Source organism: Ochotona curzoniae, unplaced genomic scaffold (genome assembly GCF_017591425.1).
Source record: "Ochotona curzoniae isolate NIBS_2020 unplaced genomic scaffold, NIBS_Ocur_1.0 patch107, whole genome shotgun sequence".
NCBI lineage: Eukaryota > Metazoa > Chordata > Mammalia > Lagomorpha > Ochotonidae > Ochotona > Ochotona curzoniae.
In genome coordinates this window covers 271,208-296,460 of record NW_024466648.1, presented here as the reverse complement: position 1 = coordinate 296,460, position 25,253 = coordinate 271,208, and the positions used below count along the sequence as shown (strand labels likewise).

General features: G+C 41.8%; 1 protein-coding gene across 1 annotated transcript in view; it reads right to left on the bottom strand.

Annotated features, from left to right (window-relative positions):
- LOC121166289 (transmembrane protein 178A) overlaps nucleotides 1-25,253 on the bottom strand; it is a 58,384-nt gene that overhangs the window by 16,819 nt on the left and 16,312 nt on the right. The window lies entirely within an intron of this gene.

Below are 25,253 nucleotides of genomic sequence, written 5' to 3'. Positions count from 1 at the left end.
CTTACTCTTTGTGTCCTACCTAGTAAGGTATGTGTGAGTCCATGCTGACTCACATATTGTATTTCATAAGGATCTGTACCCTTCCCTAAAGAGGATATGTATTGGCTAAATGCAAAACTCCTCAAGGAGGGTCCTGCACCATAGTCTGGTGGCTGAAGTCCTTGCCTTGCATGCACCAGGAACTCATATAGGCACAGGTTCTATTCCTGGCTGCTCCACTTCCTCCCAACTCCTTGCTTGTAGCCTGGGAAAGCAGTTGATGATAGCCAAAAGTCTTGGGTCCCTGCACCTATGTGGATGACCCAGAAGAAGCTCCTAGCTTCAGATTGGCTTAGCTCCAGCCATTTGGCCTTTTAGGGGGTGAACCAGTGGATGAAAGATCTTTCTCTTTGTATTACCTTCTCTCTGTATATCTGCCTTTCTAATAAAAATAAATAAATAGGGCCCGGCGCGGTGGCGCAAGTGGTTAAAGGTCCTCGCCTTGCACGCCCGGGATCCCATATGGGCGCCGGTTCTAATCTCTGCAGCCCCGCTTCCCTTCCAGCTCCCTGCCTGTGGCCCGGGAAAGCAGTCGAGGACGGCCCAAAGCTTTGGGACCCTGCACCCGCGCGGGAGACCCGGAAGAGGCTCCTGGCTTGGGCTCGGCATAGTATCGGCCCGTCGCGCTCACTTGGGGAGTGAATCATCAGACGGAAGATCTTCCTCTCTGTCTCTCCTCTCTGTATATCTGCCTTTCCAATGAAAAAATAGTAAAAATAAATCTTTAAAAATAAATAAATAACTCTTTAAAAAAATAAAATCTCAAGGAAAAATCCTCAGGGCACAGGGTGGTTGGGAGAAATCAGCTTAGAATTTTAAAATAATATGTATATTATATACCTGAACTCTCAAATGAGTTGCATCAAAAAGCTCATTAGGAAGTGTTATTTCTTTATTGAGATTTATTTATTTCCTTATTTGAAAAGCAGAGTAAGAGAAATGGAGCGAGAGATAGAAACTGAGAGAGAGTAGAGAGAGATCTTTCTTCCACTGGTTCACTCCCCCAAATGGTTGCAATAGATGGGATTGGACTAGGCTGAGAGCAGGAGCCAAGGACTTTCTCTAGGTCTCCCACATGGGTGGTGAAGTTCGAAGGGTTCAGGCCAGTATCTATTGTTTTCCTAGAGGCATTAGCATGGGGCCGAATGAAAAGTTGAGCAGTTGGGACCTGAACAGGTGCTACAGTGTGGGATGCCACTGGCAGCTTAACAGCTGAACAGCTGAAAAGGTTGACACTAATAATAATGTCAGCCCTGAAGTGTACTGTTTATAAGGAAATCAGGAGATAACTTCTAAAGGGTAGTTAGGTGGTAGTTCCAGACAACACACAAAAAGCATGTCTGACTCTAGAGTGATAGATGTCATCTCTTACTGGGAATGTTACTGATCAGATCTGGATCTTGAGTGAAAAGGCAATATTCAAAGGAGAGAAAAACATGGGACCAGCACTGCGGCAGAGCAGGCTGATCCTGGGCCTGTTGTGCAAACTTCCCATATGGGTAGCAGTTGCATCCTGGCTGCTCCACTTCCTATCCAGCTCTCTGCCAATGTGCTTGGGGAAGTAGCAGAGGATTATTCAACTCCTTGAGACACTGCACCCATGTGGGAAACCTAGAAGAATCTCCTTGCTATGCATTGGCCTAGCTCTGACCACTGCTGCCATTTAGGGAGTGTTCCAGCAGAAGAAAGATCTCTGTCTCTCCTTATCTCTGCCTTTTGAAATACATTAAAAAAAAAAAGCTCAAAGAATAAAATAGAGAAAAAGAACAAAAGAACAAAATGCACAGAAAATCTACACATTCTGCTTAGTTAAATATAAAGCCAAAGGGAGTTATACCCCCAGACTTCATAATGAGATGCCCGAAAGCGAACTCTGTTGCATGGCAGCTCTCGGCACATTATCTTGAAGCAGACAAGTGAACCCTGGTTTGTCTCATATGCCTTCCTCCTGCTTATCACTCTCCCTCAACGTGTGCTTCTAGTGCATAAATTAACATGGGCCTGTTCTTTTATACACTCGTGGATTCCACAAAAACTATCCTCTCAAATCAACAAAATTCCCCTTCTGTCTTTGTCAAATCATCTTATATAGCTGTTTGGATAAATGTAATATGATTTAACTAATTAAAAATGTGAGGTGATGTTAGTTCCTTGACTCTGGAGACTTAAAATATAGACCCTTGTAGATGTACACAAATGCATAATTGGTGGACTTTGAGGGAACACAAAAGCTAAGTGAACTTTGCGAAGACTGTGAAAGGAAGAGACCAATAATTGAGGACAAGTAGTGTCAGGGGCCAGTCATTCCTCCGTGTGAACACATCGGTCGCATCATCTCCCCTAAGGAGATTCTCAACACCAGTTCAAAGAAGACTCAGCTGGAAGGTGAGAGGTGTGTTCACAATGGACATCCACTGGGACATACTCCAGATATTCTTACTCAAAAGACTCAGGCTGGGAGCGGAAACCTGAATTTTAACAATCCAACTAATTCTGAAGCAAGTGTGCTTGGATTTCATCATTCAAGACTATTTCTGATTAATTAAAAAAAAAACTTTGTTTTTCTTGTGAAACTACAAATTTTCTAAAAAGGAAAACTACTTTTTTTAACATGGGCTCCATGGCGGTGGTTGGGAGATCCCCAGACAAGTTCAGTGTTCACATGTAAGTTAGATGTAAGTCAGGACAGGCCTGTGCTTGCAAACAAGCAAACAATTTTATCAAAACAGTGAATGATAAAGGATGGCAAATGTAGGCTTACGTTTTTCAAAAGTATCATTGCATTTGAAATCATCTGATGTCAGCAATAATGGAAAGCTGAGGGACAGCTGAAGGCATGGCCCTACAGGCATGCAGAGTCCAACGACAAAGACAGGGGAACTTACTGGTTCCAGGCAGGTAATAGCACTTGCTCTAAGGTAACCTAGCAGAGACTACAGGGGCTATTTTATGACAAACCCTTGGGATGGAAAAGGACCTAATTTCTAGAATTGCGGCATCATACTAAATAAAGTACTCAGTTTTTACCATACAAATACAAGTCATACAACAAAACAGTATGGCCCATAAGTGGAAAGAAAAGCGAGCAACACAGACTCACTGTGAAACCCAGTTACTGAACTTCCTGATGCACACTCCAAAGCAGCTGTTTCAACTGGTCAGTGAAGTCAGGCCAATTATGTCATGAGAATGAAAGCAAAGTATGTCAATGCTGCCTCACTCAACAGAGCATCAGTAAAGCATCAGAAACCGTGAGAGAGAAGAAAACAAACTGAATGGAAATTCTGAGGCTGAAGGAGCACAGCAACAGAAGCGAAAGACACTAAATGGGCTCAACAGCAGTTCTGAATCGGCAGAAAAAGAATCAGTAAACTTGAAGACAGAAATTACGTTTATGAAACCTGAGGAAATGAACAGGAAAGTGTGAGTGATGCAGTTTGGACTTAATATTTTCAACTTATGATGGGCTAATCAGATGTAGCCCCAGTGTAAGTCCAGGAACAGGGTGTACAATGTACTGAAAGAAAAAACACTGACAATCCAGAATCCTACAGGCAGGGAAGGGACCCTTCAGAAATGAAGAAACACTAAGGCAATCCCAGATAAATAAAAACTGAAAGAATGTGTCACTAGCAGACCTAGCAGACCTTCTTGTTTACAACTAAAAGGAGCTCTTCAAGTTTAAATCAAGACTGCTTCCATATGAATAAATAAAGAGCATACATTTATTGCTAATGACTCCCCCATCTCCTCTCTCTGATGTAAAAGACACAAAATATAAAGCAATAATTTCATAAGCCTGTGCTGATGTACATATAACATATAAAAATATAATTTATATGACAATAGCAGTACAGGGAAGGGGACAGAGCACAAAGCCATACAGGGGCAGTTTTTATATACAACTGAAATTAATCTGTATTAATTCAAACTAGATTTTTGTAAATTAAGATGTCACTTTTAATCCATAGGACAACCACTTGGAAAACGACATGTAATGGAGGATTTTTAAAATGTAAAGCAAAAACATCTGTTTAACACAGGAAAAAGACAGTAATGGAAAAACAGAAAAAAAGATATAAAGTAGGGCCTGGAGCAGTAGCTTAGAAGCTAAAGTCCTCACCTTGCACGCCCCGGGATCCCATATGGGCACTGGTTCTAATCCTGGCGGTCCCACTTCCCATCCAGATCCCTGCCTGTGACCTGGGAAAGCAGTTGAGGACAGCCCAAAGCCTTGGGACCCTGCACCCGCATGCAAGACCTGGAAGAGGATCGTGGCTCCTGGCTTTGGATCAATTCAGCTCCAGCTGTTGTGGCCACTTAAGGAGTGAATCAAAAAAGAACAGATCTTCCTCTGTGTCTTTCCTCCTCTTTGTATATCTTACTTTCCAATAAAAATAAAATAAATCTTATAAAAAATGATATAAAGTACATAGAAAACCATAGCAACCTGTCAAAAGTAAATCCTACATTTTTAAAAATTGCATTAAATGTAAATAGATTAAATACTTCACTCGAAATATGAAGATTGGAGAACCACTTATGGTCCTGCCACTTATGACATTGAGATCCCAAATGGATCAATGGTTCAAGTTTTGTCTATTCCATCTTCCAACTAGTGTGCCTGGAAATGTAGAGGAGATGGGCTAATTTCTCGGGTCCCTGCTACCCAAGTGGGAGAACTGGATGGACTTCCAGGCTTCTGGTTCAGGCCTGGCCCACCACTGGCCATTGCAGCCTTTTGGGGAAGGGAACCAGTGGATGGAAAAGCTCTCTCTTTCTCTCTCTCTCTCTGCTTTTCAAATAAAGAAGTTTTTGCTAAGAATTGAGATTTGGCACTATAAATAAAATGACATGATCCAGCTATGTATGTCCACATGAGAAATACATTTTAGATTCAAAGATACATGAAAGTAAAATGATGAGAAAAGATACTTTTCAAAAGTAGTAACTAAAAGAGATGAAATGGCTATACTAATGTCAGACAAAATAAACTTTAAGCAAAAAAAAAAAAAAAAAACCCAGTACAGACAAAGACATTTGTGATTCAGAATGAATTGTGGGCCCGGCGCGGTGGCGCAGTGCTTAAGGTCCTCGCCTTGAACTTTCCAATAAAAAAATAATAAAAATAAATCTTAAAAAAAAAGAATGAATTGCAAACATGTTATGTTGCAAACATGTTATGTGCCTACCAACAAAGGCTCAACATGCACTAAGCAAAAACTAACAAGACTGAAGACAGAAACACACAATCCAATTCTAATAGTTACAGACTTTGATAATCAACTTCCAATGGTGGTAAAACAAGTAGACAGAAGATCAACAAAGAGAATGAAAGCCTGAACAATGTTACAAACCAAGAAGACACAACCGACATCTTTACTACACTCTGCCCAGTATCAGCAGAATACGTATATTTTTTAAGTGCACAGAGTGTTCTCCAGGATGAACAATATGCTAGGCAATAAAACAAACCCCATTAAAAGTAAAAGTATTAAAATTAAGCAAATCATGTTCTTCTACTACAATGCAATGAAATCAGAAATCAATGAATCACAAAAGAAGTTTGTGAAATTAACCAATTTGTGGAAATAAAATAATACACTTCTAAACAAATAAATAGATCAAAAAGAAGTCTCAAAAACAGAGTGGAAAATGTTAAAACATTAAGATGAATGAAAACAAAGCCACAATGCATCAAAATTCATGAGCTGCATTTAAAGCAATGCTTAGTGGGAGATTTATTGCTGCAAACATAGTAAAAAAGGATGCCAATCTGTAGCCATACTTTCTACTTAAAGAAACTAGAAAAACAAGAGCAAACTAAACCCAAGGCATAAAGAAGAAGAGAATATACAACTAGAGAAAATAAAGTGGCATGAGTACTTTAAGTGATTAACAAAGCTGAAAAATCTTTATATCTTCCAAGATAAGAAGGGTGATGATTCAAGTTGCTAAAAGCAGGAATAAAACTGAGGCGTTTTCTCATGATCTTACAAAAAGAAAAAGTATAAGAATTATGAAAAATTACATGCCAGGATACATATTCGACAGTACAGATATAACAGGAATTTTTGATACAAACTTCAACACTGACTAAATAAGCAAAGGAAAATCAAAACACATCATAGCAAGAAAACAAATTGAGTAATTTAGCCAGAAATTTGGGTTTCACTGGTGAGTTTTCATTAGCGGGCTTTTCCAAATATTTAAAGCAATCCTTCATAGATCTTCAAACAAAATGGAAGAAGGAACAGTTTCTAACTCATTCTATGAGACCAGTAAGACATCAATATAAAAAACAGTTATCACACAACAGTAAAGTTATGTGATATTCTTTACATATATGCAAAATCTTCAACAAAATGCTACCAAGTTGCATTCATTAACATGTAAAAAGAGTTGTAAATCATGACAAAGTGGCACGTATCCCTACAATACAAGGTTGGTTCAATAAATGAAAATCAATGCAATGGGCTATATCAAAAAGATAAGATTTCGCTTGATTCTGTCACACACAAAAACCATTTGACAAAACCACAAAACCACTATGCAGAAAAATTCTGAAGTTCAGACAGGTTAGCTAACTCCCTGAGACCTCAATATAAGGAAGTAATCAAGCTTTAATGTACGTAATGCCGCCTAAAATTAGTGACTCCTTACTCAGAAAAGGCAGAAATTTTTCTTCTCTCAGAAACGTAATTTTGTGGGCAGTTAGAACTGTAAATATTGTCTCTGTGAAGCAAAAAATAACGTGCCAATCCAGTACCAACATATGCTCTTTTGGAAACAAAGTTGATTGCTGATCAAGGGTTCTGCCTGTACATTGTCCATATGCTTCTAAAAGTGTTTCACTGGAGACAGAGTTGGCTGTGTGGCTGTCTTAAGCTGCTTTAGGATCAAGGAGAAACTGCTTTTTCAGACTCATAGGAGATAGCCTTACAACAACTTCCATGCTAAGGAAATAGGTGGAGCCTTTAAAATCGTTGCAATTTTCCCTAGGCTCAGCTCCACCTCGATCCATGCTGGCAACATGCAGGATCCCAGTGGGCAGACAGTGCAGCCAGAAGGAAGCTGACGGCTGGCCTGGGGCTCAGCTGCTGCCCAGGGGAACCCCACGCGCCAGGAACGAGGTAAGTAGTGCACACATCACCAAAGTGCCTTCTTTCCCCTGTGGGGCTCTCGTACTAAATTTCAAATACTAAACTGTGAGATGAAATGAGAAAGGAGACAGGGAGCTTGATGCACTCTAGATGGGAGGAGAGTAACCAACAGCACTCAAAGATCCCAAACACTGAGGATGTGATGGTGAGGCCCAGGCTCCCCAGCTCAATCTGCAAAAAACACCCCCTGGTGCTGGCGCGCCTCTTCTTTGAATGACGATTAGAGACGTCGGGCAGGATGAGGAGAGAAAGGGCAAGTGAAGAAGGATGAGCAGCCGTGTTGGAGACTACCATTAGCCGTTTCAGGTCCTTGTGGTTAAAACACTTGGTCCACTGGCACAGCAAAAAATCAAATAGATTCAAAGAAAGCTTATTCTGAAGGGTCTATTTCCTCCTGCACCCACATTAAAGTGACAAAACGAAATCTGACAAAAATCACATGTGATGGTTTGCCAAAGACAAACTCAGCCCTGAGAACAAGACAGGTCTCCAGGTACACACCGATGATGGCAGAGCCAACCTCTCCCACGGTAACGCTAAGGAGCGATACTGTGAGAATCCACAAGGAGGCATCACCTTCCAGTGTTTTTCAAAGCCATACTTGGAAACTGAAATTAACTGGCATTCCGGGTTTAGAGAGCGAGTCTGGCTCTGTGAAAAGAAACACAAAAAGCATGAGCTCATAGCACCAGATGGCATCACACAATGGGGGAACGAAACATGCAGAGGATAGAAAAGAACAAGTTGTGGTCTATATTTAGTGATTGATTAGCTTCTTAAAGGGCCAAGTAGAACCTCTTTGATGATGGCATGAGCCGGAGAACCAGATGATGCATGAGCCAGTGCACAGTGGGCAGGAATGGAGCTGTGGTCTGGTGAGGAGAGATGAGCTGGTCCCAAGATAATTCACAGAAATCCACACTCAAGGTTAAATGAGGGAGGAACATGAGAAGCAGCAAAAGATGCTACAAAAGTCAGTACTGCCAAGAGCGAAGAGGCTGCACAGATGTCGGCTAAAGGTCTTGCGGTCAGACAGACTCGGATGTGCATCCCAGCTGCATGACTTTTGGCAAATTACTTAACCTCTCTCAGTCTGAGTTCCCTCAGTCTGTTAAAGAGGGAAAATAATGGCAGATACCTCATGAGCTTATTGGGAAAAACGAGATGATTCAAGACTTGTATAGGATGTCATCTATTTTTAAACAATGCATAAATGTCGGTGTTAGATAGTGAGTGATCTTTCTTTTCTTTAAAAAAATAATCTACTGGGCCCAGTGTGGTAGCCTAGTGGCTGGAGTCCTCTCCTTGCATGCAGCACCAAGTTCTAATCCTGGTGGCACTGCTTCCCATCCAGCTCCCTGCTTGTGGCCTAGGAAAGCAGTCAAGGACAGACCAAAAGGCTTAGGACCCTGCACCTGTGTGGGAGAACCAGAAGAAGCTCCGGGCTCCTGGCTTCGGAATGTCTCAGTTCTGGCTGTAACAGTCACTCGGAGAGTGAATCATCAAATGGAAGATCTTCTTCTCTGTCTCTCCTCCTCTCTGTATATCTGACCTTCCAATAAGAATAAATAAACCTTTTAAAAATAATCTATTTGTTTATTTGAAAGAGTAACAGAAATGGGGGAGGAAGAGAGATGGAGAGACAGAGCAGGCTTCTATCTGCTGGTTCACTCTCCAAATGTCCACAATCGTTAGGCTGTGCCAGGGCAAAGCTAAGAGCCAGGGAACTCAAGCCAGGTGTCCTACGGAAGTGACAGGAAGCCCCAGGGATGGAGCCGTCATCTGCTGCCTCCCAGGCACATTAGCAGGAAGCAGGATTGGAAGTGTGAAGTAGCAGAGACAAACTAGATACTCAGATAAGGGAAACGGAAGTTGCAAGGTGTGCCACAATGCCCAGCCCAGGACTTGGTACTTGTCCACATTCACCATAGGAAACCACTCCCACCCTCCCGGAGTCTGCACCTAAACAGCATCACAGGTTAATCCAAGTGTACAAGATTAAAGACACTTTGTTAGGAGTTAAAAAAGACTTGTCTCCCTCAAGCTCAGGCTGATGTTTAAATTTTAGTGTCTTAATAATTGATGGATTAGAGTAGAGAGTTATCTAATTATGGCAGCTGAGCGGTATGTCTGGTGGGAGGTGTTTGGGCATTGGAGATGTGTCCTTGGAGAGTGATTCTGGCTAGAGGGTTTATTGCAGGAGTTCAAATTTGGCCTAGCCTCCCTGTCTGCTTCCTGGCTTCCCTCCCATCCCAGCTGTTACGATGTTCCTCCAGACACTAGAAATGAGGCCACCTGATTCTGAACTTCCACGTGCAACCTGAAAGCTGAACTAAACCTTGACCAGGCCAAGCAGCTCTGCTCAGGTAGTTTAGAGACGAGCAGCTCTCCCTTACCCTCTGTTTCGCCTCTTTGGAGGACGCGGTACTCCATCTCTTCACCTCCAAAGAATGTGCTAGCTGATCTCCTTGCTGCAATTCTCGCAACCTTCACCCCACCCAATGTCCGACTGCCGGATTATTCTACTGTGCGAAGACCTAAGCCTTCTGGAGCTTCGGTTACTTGGCAGTGAGCTGGAATATAAGATCTGGAAGTCTGCTACGTCTATTTACCCACCTTTTACAGATTAGTAGGATTAAAATGCCAATTAAGATGCCCACATTCCATATTGGAAGGCCTGGGTTTGCCGTGCACCTCTTGTTTCTGCAAATGAAGGCCCTGAAAGGCAGGGGTAACGGTGAAAGCAGCTGGGTCCCTGCCACCCACATGAGAACAGGACTGGCTTCCCAGTCCCCACTATGACCCAGTCCACCACACACACCTCTTGTGGGCATATGAGGAATGAACCAGCAAATGGGAGTTTTGTCTCTTTATCTCTCAAATAGTTAAGTAAATATGGAAAAAGAATTAGCATTAAAAAACCTTAATGTTGCTTTAAATTTATTGAGACAGCTCAACTTGCCATGATATAATTATAAATTTGTTTCTGCTATGTATTTTTTGTATTTGTTGTTATTATCATTCTCCATGAAAGGGTTTTACAGGTATAAGACCAAGTAATCAAAACATGTAAGTACAACATAATTGCTTAGTAACTGGTTTTGTTTCATCAATATGCCAACTCACATGCTTTGACAGGCAGAAAATGAGAAAAGTCTCTTACATTCCTGCAGAGCAGAAACTGGCCTGTCATGTCCAAGAACATGCAACTGGCCCCATCTGAGTCAGACCCAGGCACCACATCTCTCCTGCCTCCCAACTCACTTACATTTAATTAGCTGTGTCAGGTGCCCAGTCACCCCATCCCTTGTATATGTGTCCCCAGGCAGTGTCACGCTCATTTCTGCGACTTTCCTATGCCTAAGCCACTGCCTTAAATCCATTTAAAACCCATGAAACCCTCCAGGTTCATTGCCTTTTAGAGCTTTCCCCAAACACCGCAGCCAGAGCAGTGAGCTCTTCTTTGGTTTGGCCTTGCAGAGACCTCATGATCTGGGTCACCGTCACAATGTCCCTGTTATTCCTAATGAAAGTCTGCCCTTCTCTTAATGGCCAGAATTGCTCATGGGCAGAGGCTCTCGCTTCTTCCTGGACACCTGACATGTAAGAGATATGTCAGAAATAGCTACTGAAGACAGCAGCAGTGCCCATATACTTAATGCATAGATTCTACAGCAGAGAGGGGTCTGTGGCAGTTTGCACCGATTCCAAAAATACTTGAAAGGCAACTTGGAATTCCATAGGCAGTCCTTGGTCAGACAAATAACTCCTTTTTCCACCAGCTCTGTCTATATGCATCTAGTTTGAAAGGAAAGATCCATCATTGGGTCATGGGACAAGGCAGTAGGGGTGCTCTTGTCAAAGGTTTCATTCCAGAGTCAATCGGGTGCTAAGCAGAAAAGTCTTCTCCTCATCACCCCATTGTTGAGTGTGATTGGCCTTCATTTAGATAAATAAATCAAATACAATTAGTTTGGTGGCTTTCCACTGACTTTTAGACCTTCCAATGACCAAAGCCAGACTAGAGTGAAATCTTTGAAGGCAAACCCCTCATTAGATCTTCAGAATTGAATGGAAAGACACACAGAACAAGTCAATCTAGACAGAACTCTCCAGGGGAAACATAAGATAAGGCAAGGTATAAACAATTTTAAATGTGAATAGGTGAGTTGAATTTAGTATCTTTGATTCTGAACAGGCAGTCAGTATTTTGAAAATTGAGTTATTTCACATACTTTTTATCCTGTTAATCTGCAAAGTCTGGTGTGTCTTCCACTCACATCACATCTCCTTTGGGAAAAGGTCCATTTCAAGTGCCCTGTGATCTTTGGGAGGTTGGCGGCTGCCACACTAGAGGGGGAGCTGTCTAGATGAAAGTCAGTAAGACTCCAATTACAGTGAAAGCAGCCGAGAGCAGCAACACAATCATGGATCACTTACCAGTGGGGATACCTTTCTGAGAAGTGCTAAGATCACACACACAGTGTCTGCAATACACACAGGCTGTGCAGTATATTGGTGCGTTGCTTGCAGGGTAAAAAAGTATACACTCTACAGAATAGTGTGAGCAACTGTAGTATAACTCCATGTATGTAAATATAGAATATATAGATTTAAAGATATTATACCTGTCTAGGGGCCTTGCTAGGAATGGAGACGTAAGGTCTGGATGTTATCTTGTCCTGGGTGAGCCCATGAGTTGTAAGTGAATGTGAAGGCCTAGGCTATTGTCCACTGCTGAAGACTATCAATGCTATTACTCTATACTCGGCTACTTAAAAAGAGTTTTCTTTAAGTGTTCAGAACCTAGTAGAATTAGTACTCACTTAGAATCATCAGATACTGTAGCATTTTAAAGAGTTTTCTTTCTTCAGTAGTAAATTAACTTTAGCTTACTGTAGCATTTTAACATTGAATGCGTGTGACTTTTTTTAAACTTTGGACTTGTGATAATTCTTAAAAAATACATATTGGGCAGCAGCACAAAAAAATGTTTTCTTTATATGCTTATTCTATTTAGGTTTTTCCTATTTTTTTTTTTTACACATTACAGTTTTTGTTAACAAAACAAAAAAACAAAGGCACACACATTTGCTGAGGCCTGCAGAAAGTCAGAATCAGGAAAGTCCTGTCTTCCACTTGTACTCATGGTCCCTCGGGATGGTCCCTCGGGATGGTCCTCCAGGCATTCCCGCCCGGAGCTGCTCTGAGCACCTCAGAGGACATTGCCCCCTGAAAGAGCTGCCTGCCTGAGGCTGTTCTGCAGGAGAGGCCAGTCTAGTCAGAAACACCGCCTTGGAGGTTCGCCTGGTCTCCGTTCCTCATAGATTTGCCTGGAAGCAAGATAACATACCATGAACATTCCTCTCTATGATGAAAACCATTTTGTGCTGGGTTTCCTGACTTTCTAAAGAACTTACTAAGACCTGCAAATACTTCCTTTCGATCCTTTACTGAATGGTTTCAGGTTCTTTTTCTGTGGCATTTTCCTTCTCTCTTTGCCTATGCATTCCCATTGCAGGTCCGCTATAATTTTACGAGACTACCATGGGACAAGCAGTCGGTCATTAACCAAAATGTCATTATGTGGCGCATGACTGTGTTGGATGTAAGCGTGCTTGAAGGTTATCTTTTTTTAGATCCTTTTTCCACAAAAGGATCTTTTCTGCCACAAATGCTTCTTATCATTGCTGAAGAATCAACCTCTTGGTAGTTAGGGAATTATATTTTGTTCATCCTATGTTCACTTCGGAGCATTAAAATCTGAATTTACATCCTGGTTTCAAAAATCACCGGTTAGAAAAAAAATAATAAAAAAAAGAAGAAGAATAAAAAACAAAAACAAACGAACAAACAAAAAATCACCGGTTGTCTGCCAATGGCAAGTTACTGAATAACTGCTTTCCACATGGCTATGATTTGTAGATAATGATAGGAACTGATGGGAATCCTCTCATGGGAGGAATATGTGAAACAATTCTTTGATACTATTAGTTTCAGCTTCTATTATTATTATTATTATTATTACCGCTACTTTTTTATTTTCCAAAAAGAAAAAACCCAAACAACTAGTTTTTTTTTTCAAAAGTCAAGGTTTACCTAAATTCCTTAAATTGCTAACACATGGTTTGTAGGGACGAAAGACAGAGAGTACAGTAAATAATCAGATAAATTCAACCCTCTGAATTAACTGATTAGCATTTATCACAGCACATCAAAACAGGAAAGTAGCAATGGAGAAACTCAGAAATAAGTGTGTTCCACGAGGCAAGAGCCCATGCAAAAATAGCAGTTGCCATTAGGTAAGGGAGAGATGTTCACTCACTTGCTAAATTCCATTTTAAATCACATTTAATATGGTAAGCTCATTATAGCTATCATAACAGGTAATAAAATACTTAAAAATTTAAACCCAGAGATCCTCAGAACCAACTCGGCACACAGCTGATGACTTCACTGGAATGGATGGTGTTTATGACTTGAGGCTAAAGACAGGGTATGGTTTCTGTGAGCACATCCTCATGGGAAATCGAATACCGCCATCCACTCAGTGGATGCTCAGCTGACACAAAGGCGATGTCTCCTTTCCACGGGGGGATACCGTGTTACAGACAGGCCAGGGTCACTGCTGGTCACTGACTCAGGGTGACATTCTCCTTTCCACAGGGACACCGTGTTCCAGGGACAGGCCAGGGGTCATCACTGCTGGTCACTCTTGCTCTGGTCTCAGCACACTCACCTCAGAGAGATCAATACAGTCTAAACAAAGGCTGTCTCACAGTACATGGGTTGTTTACACACAGCTGAGCTTAAATCCTCCAGGGTTCAGGTACACGGTCAGCCTGGAAGACCTAAGCGCTCCTCCCTCTCCAGGATATCTCTTAAAATTAGAGTGAATAGCAATGCAGGAGGTTTTTAAGGGATAAGATTAAACCTAATACTGGCAGGAACTTGGGGCTATTTCCTCCCCCCCTCCCACTGCATTTAATACGTGTATCTAAAAGGCAGCACGTGGAAACAGGAAGAAAAACTAGCTGTGGGACTCAGACTAACAGATTTAACCCTTCAGAGCCTTCATTTCTTCACTTATAAAATCAATGGCCACGCAAATCCACACACTTCCCATGAAGATTAAAGGCGATAACATACACCTGTGTCCTAACATGAGCCTGGTCAGTAGCTGATGCTTAACAAAGATCTGGGCCGGCTTCCTCCCTCCTTCCCTCGCCGTAAGCAGGACAGTAACATTGACCTAGGGACTGAGTACTTCATGTCCTGCATTCTCACCTCCAGTACTGAGCAGGAAGGAAGTGGCCAAGTTCACATGCTACCATCTTCCCCCCTCATCGCTCCCCCCCCAGTTTGTCCTATTGTAGTAAAATATATAGATCATAAAACCTACTATCTTCATCATTTTTATTGTATATACAAAGCTATTTCAAAATGTTATGGAAAAATGGAATTCAAAGATGAGTTTCGTGCAAAAAAATTTTTGAAATGTATGCAAGTTTTTCATGATACATATTTTCCCTGAACTCTTTAAAGATCTCTCATTCTGACAGTGTACAACTTCATGATTTGATAGAGGTATATATTATGAAATCATAACCCCTGCCAAGTTAATTAACATGTCCACCACTTCACAGCTACCTGTGTGTGTGTGTGTGTGTGTGTGTGTGTGTGTGTGTGTTGTAAGAACACTTAGTGGAGGGAGGGAGCTGGCACAAAGGCTCAATTGGCTTGTCCTCTCCTGCAAGCACCAGGATTGCATATGGGCACCAGTTTGAATCCCAGTTGCTCTACTTCCCATCCAGCTCCCTATTTGAGGCCTGGGAAGGCAGTGGAGGATAACCCAAAGCCTTGGGACCCGGCACCCATGTGAGAGACCCAGAAGAGGCTCAGGGCTCCTGGCTTCCAGTAAAAAAAAAAAAAAAAACAGTGTCAAAATTGTATCAGGAAAGCTTACTCTACATTTTCTTCTGAAGTTTTATTGTTTTGTGTCTTACATTTAATTTTAATCCATTATGAGCTAATTTTTCTGTGTGATATTGTTAGATTTCAGTCTTTAGCATGTGGATCTCTAGTTTTCCCAACACTATTTATTGAACAAACTAATCTTTTCCCCGTTGTATTATTAACACCCTTGTCAACAATTCATTGAACAGGGACCATCACAGTGGTATTACAGCCAATTTAGCCACCACCTGCAAAGCTCAAGTCTCAAAGCAGAGCACTAGTTCAAGTCCTTACTAATACTTGCTAATACTTGCTAATACTCCAAGTACTTGGGCTTCTGTCACACACATGGAAGACCCGGATGGAGCTCTATGCTCCCGCTTCAGCCTGGCCCACTTCCCTCCCGCTGGAAGCTCTAATTCCTTCTCTGTCTCTCTTTCTCTATTATTTTGCCTTTCAGATAAGTAAAATACATCTTTAAAACAACGATACCAACAAATAATTAGGAAAATCCATTGCACATATATGTGCAAATTCATTTCTGTACTATTTTGTTCCACTGATCCTTGCATCTGTTTTACATAAGTACTATACTGCACTGCTCACTATAGATTTATAATGTGATTTTAAATACAAAAATATGATGCCTTCATATTTGTTCTCTCAAGATTTCCTTGGTTACCCAGGGTCCTCTGTGGTTTCCTATGGATTACAGTATGGCTTATTCTACTTTTGTAAAAATGTCATTTGATTTTTAACAGGGATTTCACTGAATTTGCAGTCCACTTTAGGCAGTATGGACATTTTAACAATATTCCTAAACCAAGAATATGGTATATATTTCCACTTATTTGTGTTTTTTTCATCAAATATTAACTTTTCTCTATGCAGATCTTTCATCTCCTTGGTAAAATGTATTTCGAAGTACTTCATTATTTTGGCACACTATAAATGAAATTACTTTGTTAATTTGTTTCAGACTGCTCTTATAAGTATATAGAATACGTTGATATTTTGCACTGAAATTTGGTTGATGGTTTTTTCAACTTTTCTCCTGTTAGTAATTTCTACTTTTGTAGCATTATGATCAGAAAAGACACTGAATATTATTTCAATCTTTCAAAATTTGTTAGGGTGTTTTTATGGCCTCACAAATGATGTATCCTGTAAAGTGTTCCACATACGCTGGGGAAGACTTTGTATTGTACTATTGTTAGACGACATGTTATGTATGTCTGTTGGGTCCATTTGGTCTGTAGTGTTGTTCAAGTCAGCTATTTCCCTATTGATTTTCTGTCTGGAATATCTAGTCCATGTCAAAAGTGGGATAATGAAGTATTCTATTATTATTGTATTGCTGTCTATTTCTTCTTCCAGTTCTGTTTGTATCTGTTTTATATATTTAGATGCTCCAATAAGGGGCACATATATATTTACAATTGCTATATCCTCTTGATGAATTGACCTCTTTATTATGTAGAGTGACCTTTTGTCCTTGTAATAGTTTTTAACTTAAAGTCTATTTTGTCTGATACAAGTATAGCCACCCTTACATTCTCTTTGTGGTTCCTATTTGCATGAAATACCTTTTGTCCTCCCTTGGCTTTCATTCAACATGAGTTCTTAAAGCTAAAATGAGCCTCTTAAAGACATCATGTAGCTGCGTCTTCTGTTTTGTAGTTTTTTCCTTCTCTCTTCCTATAACCCTTTATAACTTTATGATTTTTTCCGGTGTTATATTTGATGTATTTTATTCATGTTTCTGTTATCTACCTTTTTTTAAATCTATTACATACTTTTTCTTTGTGATTACCAGGAAGCTTACACACAACACATTTTTGTTGTATCAGACAATAATAAGTGACAATAATTTTGATTAGATAAAAAAACTGACTTGTACCTCCTGTGCATGTTTTATACTAATGATGTCACAATTTATGCTTCTATAAATATGAAGGTACTTCTCAAAGTCCATGGGAAGTGGAATTATAATATATACAAAGAGTTCTCAAAAAGTTAACAGAAAATGAACTTAACCACCTTGAGAAACATGTAATATGAGTAAAGTAAAGCTGTTTTTACTACTTCTTCAATGAACCATACATACATTTTTTTATTGGAAAGTCAGATATACAGAGAGAAGGAGAGATAGGATAATCTTCCATCAATGATTCACTCTCTAAGTGGCCGCAACAGCTAGAGCTGAGCTGATCTGAAGCCAGGAGCTAGGAGCTTCTTCCGGGTCTTCCATGTGGGTGCAGGGTCCCAAAGCTTTGGGCCATCTTCAATTTCTTTCCCAGGCCACAGCCAGGGAGCTGAATGGAAAGTGGGGCTGCTGGGATTAGAACCGGTACCTATATGGGATCCCAGCATGTGCAAAGCAAGGACTTCAGTCTTTAGGCTATTGTGCTGGGCAGAACTATATTTTTTGGTTGGTAAAGTCAGATATACACAGACAAGGAAAGACAGACAGAATGATCTTCTGTCTGCTGGTTCTCTCCCTAAATAGTTGCATTGGCCAGAGCTGGAACTGCGCCTATCCAAAGCCAGGAATCCAGAGCCTATTCTGGGTCTCCAACATAGGTGCAGGATTCCAAGGCCCTGGGCCATCCTCAACTGCCTTCCCAGGCCACAAGCAGGGAGCTGGATGGGAAACGGGGTTGCCGGAATTAGAATCAGCACCCATATGGGATCCCAAAGGCAAGGAATTGAACCACTGTGCCTCCATGCTGAGCCCAATGAACCATAATTTTACTGGATTTCTGGGTCCTCACAGAAGTGTTCCTGTCCATGGGTGGCAGTTAAAAACTCATTTTTTGTGTGTGTGTATTTATTGAATGGGAGAGTAACAGGAGTTGGAATCTCCTTTTCTGCCATCTTGCTAACATTACCATTTCTTAATCACTTTTAAGTATACGGTTTAGTGGCACTAGGTTTACCTCCTATCATTGTGAATCACCACCATCCACATCCAGAGCTTTTTTATCTTGCAAAACTGAAGCTCTACAAGCCAAAAAAAATCCTATTAACCTTGTACCCTACCCTCTGGCAAACAACATCCTACTTTCTGTCTTCATGTTAAAACACAGTCATCTTATCACTTATACCTTCTGTCACTCATTTATTTATTCATTCATCCAACAAACATTGATTTAACAAGTGCCATTTCCTGCTCTGTGGATCTAGAGTTTAGTACTTGTATTGCAAAAACAAAAAAACTGGCAAATTGAAACTAAACAAAGGATAGCAAGAAGAGATTTCCCATTTGCCACGTGGTGACCTATGAACACGGATGGCTTTAGCAATTTCCCAAATAACTCAGAAAAGAGCAACTTACTGCAGAAAGGCTACACATTTTAGAATTGGCTGGCAGTGTTCCAGGGCAAATTGTCCTTAAAAACAATTCACTGTTGGTCCCTTCCAGGTGTCTTGATGAAATCCTAATTGAGTTCCAATTTCAGAAGTTTGTTTCCTTTATGAAAATGAACTCTGGATGAAGCTGAACTGACTAATTACTACTGTATATGGAGATTAGAAAAGTGACATTCAGCACAGCTAATTTATGGAAATGTAGACACGGGCAATAGCTTGCTCAGACTGTGAAAAAAATGTAAATGTATTTGTTACCGTGAACAGTGTTCTTGCATCCCCTTCACCAGATGGGCTGCTGGAATTATGACAGGATGTGTCAAGACATACATCAAGATAAATGGAAACCAGGAACCCCTTTAAAGCTGGTCTTCAAGATTAGAGAGCACATTCTTTGGCTGGCCTTATGATCGATAGAGCTACACTTCATTGGCAAAAAACACCAATTTGAACTGATTTTAAGTATTTTCAACTTTTCATGTCATGATCAAGCAAAACTGGCAAATCTGAACAAGAGCCTTATGCTAGGAAAAAAAAGTCAAATCCCAAAGTCATGATGGCAGGGCGGGAAGTGGCAGGGCATGGTCTTCTGAACTCAGCAGCCTTGATCACTGTTTCCCATGTGTTCCACTTGGCACAACAGCTCCAGAGACATCTCCAAGTCACTCCACAAACTTGCCGCCCAACGGGCACACTTCTGAGACCATGCTGTAAGATAATTATGGGAAATGAACTTCACACTGTTATTATATGGTATGCTGTGCTTTGTTCCAAGTGCCTTCTCACATTCTTGTTGGTGTCATAAGGCAGACATTTTTCACCTCACATGGATATAGGAAACAAGACACAGAGAACACTCGGGTGTCCTATACAAGGACACACAACTAGATAATGATCCACCACCAGCTGACTGTAGGCGGGGCTCTGGGCTGGCAACTTCATTCTCATTCCTATCATGTGATAGATTCTGTCTGATGACAGAAGAAGAAATTGAGGCTCAGAGAGGTGGAAAACAAAACAAAACAAAACCCAGCCCCCACTCCCATCCTATCCACAGAGCTTGGATTAAATTTGCATCTGCCTCAAAAAATAGTCCTTAGTTGTCTAAACAGACTTTGTCAGTTAAGATTTACTCTTTTTAAAAGGACAAGAGCAGAGCAGGCAGGCGGGCGGGTGCTGATATGTGGCACTGCTTTTATCATTATCCTAATCTATATCTTCCCATTCCTCTTGCTTTAGCACTGATGCATGTCGGAGCTGCCCTCCACCCTCCTTGATCAGATAGACTCAACGAAAGCACTGCTGGAAGTTCTTTCCTGCTTGCCAAGCAGATTTTCAGGTGTCTAGACACTCAACTAAAGATGAGAGAGATATAGGGGGCAGAGCAATGGCTAGAAAGTAATAAGAAAGTGAGGAAAGAGGGAAGGGAAGAAGAACAAGGAAAAGAATTCTGTCTGGTTGACTCACTTGAGCCCAAAGGCAGAGATGAGAGTGGAAGTCGGGGTTCGACGCCTCAGGTGAGGATGGGAAGGGAAAACTCACGTTACAGACTACAACTGACATCAGGGAGGGATTCTTTGGGCCTGGGGAAGGGGGCTACAGCTGCACATTCTAAGCTGTTCCCTGGGCTTCCTTCCTCTAGAATTCACCTGTTTCTCCACAATATTCAGTCCAAATAACGTACCAGGTGCTTGGAAATACAAATGAACTTCTGGTCTTGTTCCAATGGCAGCATGAAAGGAGCTACAATTCTCTCCTTACCACTATCCTTTTCCCACCTACTCCTTGGAGACAGCCCAGAGGCAGGAGGACAAGAAGAGGGTGAGAGAGCTCACAAGTAGTCAAACCTCATCTTCCTTTCTTGTTGCAACTCAAAACACACACACGTGTGCGCACGCACACATACACACACACAGCCGCATTTCACCCCACATCTCATCAGAACATGCCCACAAAAAGTTTCCAGCCGCAATTTTCTGTCAAGCAGCATAGATGACACAGCCAACCAAGCAAGGGTAAAAAGTGCCAATAGGCAGTTTTACAAAGCATCCCTTTAAATCAGCTATTTTGATTCAGTGTTAAGAACCTGTGAGTAGGCAGTTTACCAGGATCACAAAAATCAAAGGTTTGCACCCAAAGCCCACTCTCCCACAACTGGCAGGTCAACCTGCCCCCACCTGCAGTGCCCAATACGACAGCTCTCTCTGTGTCAGTCCCAGCCCCTCACTCCTCACCCGTCCATGTATGGTTAGACTCCCCTCAGCCAGCATTAGCATCCATCCAGAGTTACAGCCCATCAGCATTCCGATCACTCCCCTCAACCCAAGGGGAAAGCATTCCAGCTGCCTTGTACTTAAGCCTCACCCTCGGCACCATAAGCCTGAGCCTGTGCAGAATTGACAAGGAATATGTTGATACAGAATGGGACCGCTCCAACTTCCTGAAGGATAAGTAGGTAATTAAACGAAAGACCTAATTTAAGAAAATTCTGAAGCTATTTTTTTTTTTTAAAGCTCTCTGGCAACATCCTTTATGGCTTAGTCCCTTTTACCAGTAGGTTTCTGTTCTGTTTCTGTGTGGCTGTTAAAGCCTGGGGCTACAGCTATAGTGTTGCAAGGTTCACCAGCTCCACCAGCCTTGGGGGTCACTTGAGAGCCCACCTCTGTTTCCCTGCGGGGTTCACAAGTGCCTGTCTTTTCCCAAGGCTGAGCACTTGCTTCCTACTGGGGACTCAGCTGAGTGGTCTCCAAAGACACCAGCACCCTGGCCAGCAGCAACCCTGCCTGTGGAGGGCAATACAGGTCCCGGCCAACACAGCTCACCACCAGGAGCACAGGAGAGCAGAGACAAAATCAGTTTCTGCTGTGCTGCCAGCTTCTGGCTGGACCTATGATGAGCTGGGTAGCTGCCCAACACTTCCTGAGACAAACTCACCAACTGCTGCACTCCAGGACTCAGTAACCCTCCTAGGACACAGCCTGCACTAGCATGCTCTTCATTCTGTCTCGCCTCCCTACCCTGCAGCTTGACTTAACATTGAATTATGACCATTCCACCTGCTAGCTTTATGACCTTCAACAAAATATTCCCTGGCTCTAAAATGAAGCTAGCAACGTTAATCTCACAGGGTATTCCAAGGACTGTAGGAGGAGCAGGCATTCCATGCCGAGAATCACAAATTCATGCTTCCTGCCTAGGTTACATTTAACTTAATTAGTATTATCCAGCCAAATTTGTTGAAGGGTGACTGTATTCTCATATGTTGGATCTGTGAATTTCCCTCCCCTGCCCTTCCTATCTTCCCTATAAACTGAGTGAACACACACACACACATCACATCACATCACATCACATCTCGTTCACAGAGATTAGAGTCTAAAATTATAACTCTGATATAAAGGAGAAATGCCCAGAACACTGACAGCCTAGAAAAGGATGCAGTGAGCTATGGGAGAAAAAGAGAAGGCAGAGGGGAAAGGCTGAGATCCCAAAGACAAGCAGAATGATTCCCTTGGGACAGAGGGAAGAGTATGCACAAAGGCGCTGTAATGGCTGGGCATCTCATTCCTACAATAAGAGAGTGTACAGGAAAGGGCTGCAGAGTGCAAGGGAGTTTCGTGAAAGATGCTGCTAAGAAAGAAAGCAGGTGCTGTGCACAGAGAGCCTGAAGGCCAGGTCAAGGCTAGGTGTCTATCAGGAGATTCAGTGGAGCTAGCCACAGATTCTGAATAGGGAAGACACATGGTCAGAATTGATATTTAAAAACCAAACAAGCACCGGCATGGAGGATGGATTGGAGGGAGCCTGCAGTTATAGAAGTGATGGAGGTACAGACAGCCACAAAAGAACTGCAGGAGAAAAAGGATCCCAGTGAGGGAGTGGACCAGTCAGCCTACACATCCAGGGGCAGCGTGATGGTGGTGCTTGGTGAAGGAGTGGGGATTGAAGATCCAGGAATAGCAACAGCAAAAGTGTGTCTGGAGGACCCTGTGTCTAGTTTTGCTGGAGCAGAAAGTGAGACACGACAAGAGATGAGAAATCCAGTGCTGAGGAGAAGGGTAGGCGGAGAGCAGACAGGAGGGGCTCCCCCTCAACAAGACCTCATCTGGAGACTGATCAGAAGCCACAGGGAAGCTAGACAGGAAAGTGATATGATTGGTTTATTTTAGATGATTCTGTCAGTTGGGTGAAAAGGGGGCAGGAAGGGACATGGGAGTCAGAAAGAGGAGTTTGAGACCGGAGTTTTGGCACACTGGGTTATGAAGCTTCCTACAATGCCAGTATCACACTTTAGCACTGGTTCAAATCCCAGTCGGTCCACTTCTAATCCAGCTCTCTGTTAATATGCCTAGGAAAGCAGTAGAAGATGGTCCAAGTGCTTGGGCCCCTGCCTTCCATGTAAGAGACCTAAATGGAGTTCCAGGCTCCTGACTTTGGCCTGGCCCAGCCCTTTGCCTTCCAAACAAATAAATCTTAGAAAAAAGTAAAAATGAGTCCACTAGACGATTAACCATCCACCCAATATAACATTATGTAGATATTTAAACTGATTAAAACTGGGAAATTCTCATGGGTTCATGCTGGACATGAAGCAGATCTTATCTTAAATAAGTACGTCTATGTTTGTGGAAAAGTTGACTGAAAAATATTTGAACAGATTTATCTGACTGTAGCATGGTGACAGATGATTTTTGTTTCCTTCTCGACAGTTTTCTACCTTTTCTCCAACCAGTATGTATATGAAAGTCCGTATTAAAATATATATATATAAATAAAACCTTAAACTACTGACACTTTCAAACCGATGGCAACAATTTACATTTGGATAGCATCTGATTTTAGTGACCCTAACTCTTGGGTCACAAGATAAAGGTTTTTCCTTTGTATTCACAAGGTGAGAAATGAAAAACAGGGAAGTGAACTGATTCATTTAACATGACACAAAGGAGTGGAGACAGGAGCAGATCAGGGCTGGGTAGATGCATACGCACTTCAACTGGCTCAATTCATTTTGCTGAGAAATTATTTGAACCGAATAAATCAGGCACAATCCAAGAATGAAGACAGCCAAAATAATTAGAAAATCCCAGTAGCCTACATGATTATCAGCCCAAATCAATAAAGAAGTGAATCCAAAGCCAAGGATAAAAAAAGAAAAAAAAAAAAAAAGGCAGACTATGCTGCAGCAGTAACAGAAATTCCAGACTCCTGAGCTCAATGGCGACTGAAATTGTTTCCCTGGAAGGGGAAGGAGACCAGTTTTAAAAGGGAAGAAAGCAGAAGTTGCTTCTACACGTTGCCTCACCATTGATACTGGTGTTCAGTAAAAGGAAAAAGCTAAGGCCAGTGGTACTCAATTGTGACCACGCTTGACATTCATGCTAAAACAGGGACCATACAATCCTTCTTCTCTCAGTCCTGATCAGCTCACAGGTTTTTCTCCACACTTCCCCATTGCCCTCCCAAGCTACGGAAACACAATCCTGGATGAAGCTCTAGCTACAGATCCCAGCCTCTCCCAGCCTCAGACAACCGGGATGAACATCCATCCACTGTCAGGAAGAGCAAACCCTGATCCAAGGACAACACCAGCTTCTTTTTCTTGGGTCCCCAGAAAATGCATGAGATGGCGTGTATTTGAGTTTATTTCTTCTAAAACTTGAGAAAAGCTTCAAGAAGCCCAGTGGTATTTTTAACATGGCTTCTATAGCCTAAAAATAACATTTTTCGCTTTATTGAATGAATGAGGTGAGAATACGGGGAGGGAAGATAGGGGAGGTAGCAAGTTTTGCAAAATGCCCAGGTCTGGAGATTAATTAAACAAATCAGTGCAAATTAGTCAGTGTCAAGTTGATGCTGAAGTGGATGGTACTGCGGCTTGCCAGACAATCAAGGAGCATTTATATCTAAATATAAATGAATATAAATATAAATAATATAAATCAATATAAATTGAAAATGAATAACCAACTTATTTTTTCTTCAATCTAATGGAAGTAGTCTTAGGGAGCCATAGAGTAATAATTGAAATTATGCCTCTGAGGGTCTACTTCAGCTTTTGCCACAAGCCAATCCCTGTGCATCTGCCCATCGAGAGGAGGAGGAGGCAGCCCACACGGTGAACACGATGATCATGTGGAAGCCTGCAAATGAGATCCGGTTATGCCTATCAAACACCCGGACACTCTCACAGATCCTGCAGATCTGCCCACTCCACGACCTCTTCATATTTCTGAGATCTCTGACAACTACTGTGTCATTCTCATCCTACTCTCATCTTCATTTTCTTTTCTAGAATGGATATTCACAAAGCTGATGTCACTCTTAACATATAAAGTCTTATATATTTTGATGCTGGATTTACTGGGGTCATGGACTGCAACATCCTAAAGGCCTTAAGCAGTGACAGTGGAGCCCTCTGAGTCTTCCTTGGCAGCAGCTCCTCCTGAAACATCGTTTAGGACTATCTGCCCTGACTTCAAACCCAATATCAAGTTGCTTCATCTGTGGCCTATTAGAAGAAGCAAAAGGAAACATGACACAAACAGAACACTGAGAGCTAGAAAACAGAAGGTAAGGAATTAGATTAAGCAAAGCAAAAAGCACCAAAAAATCGGAACAAGTACAATCACCTTATAAAGGAGAACAACCTATGCTATTTAATTTCAAGGCACATAGTTCTCCACACCTCTGTAGTCCCTAAGGGTACCCAGGTATTACATAATA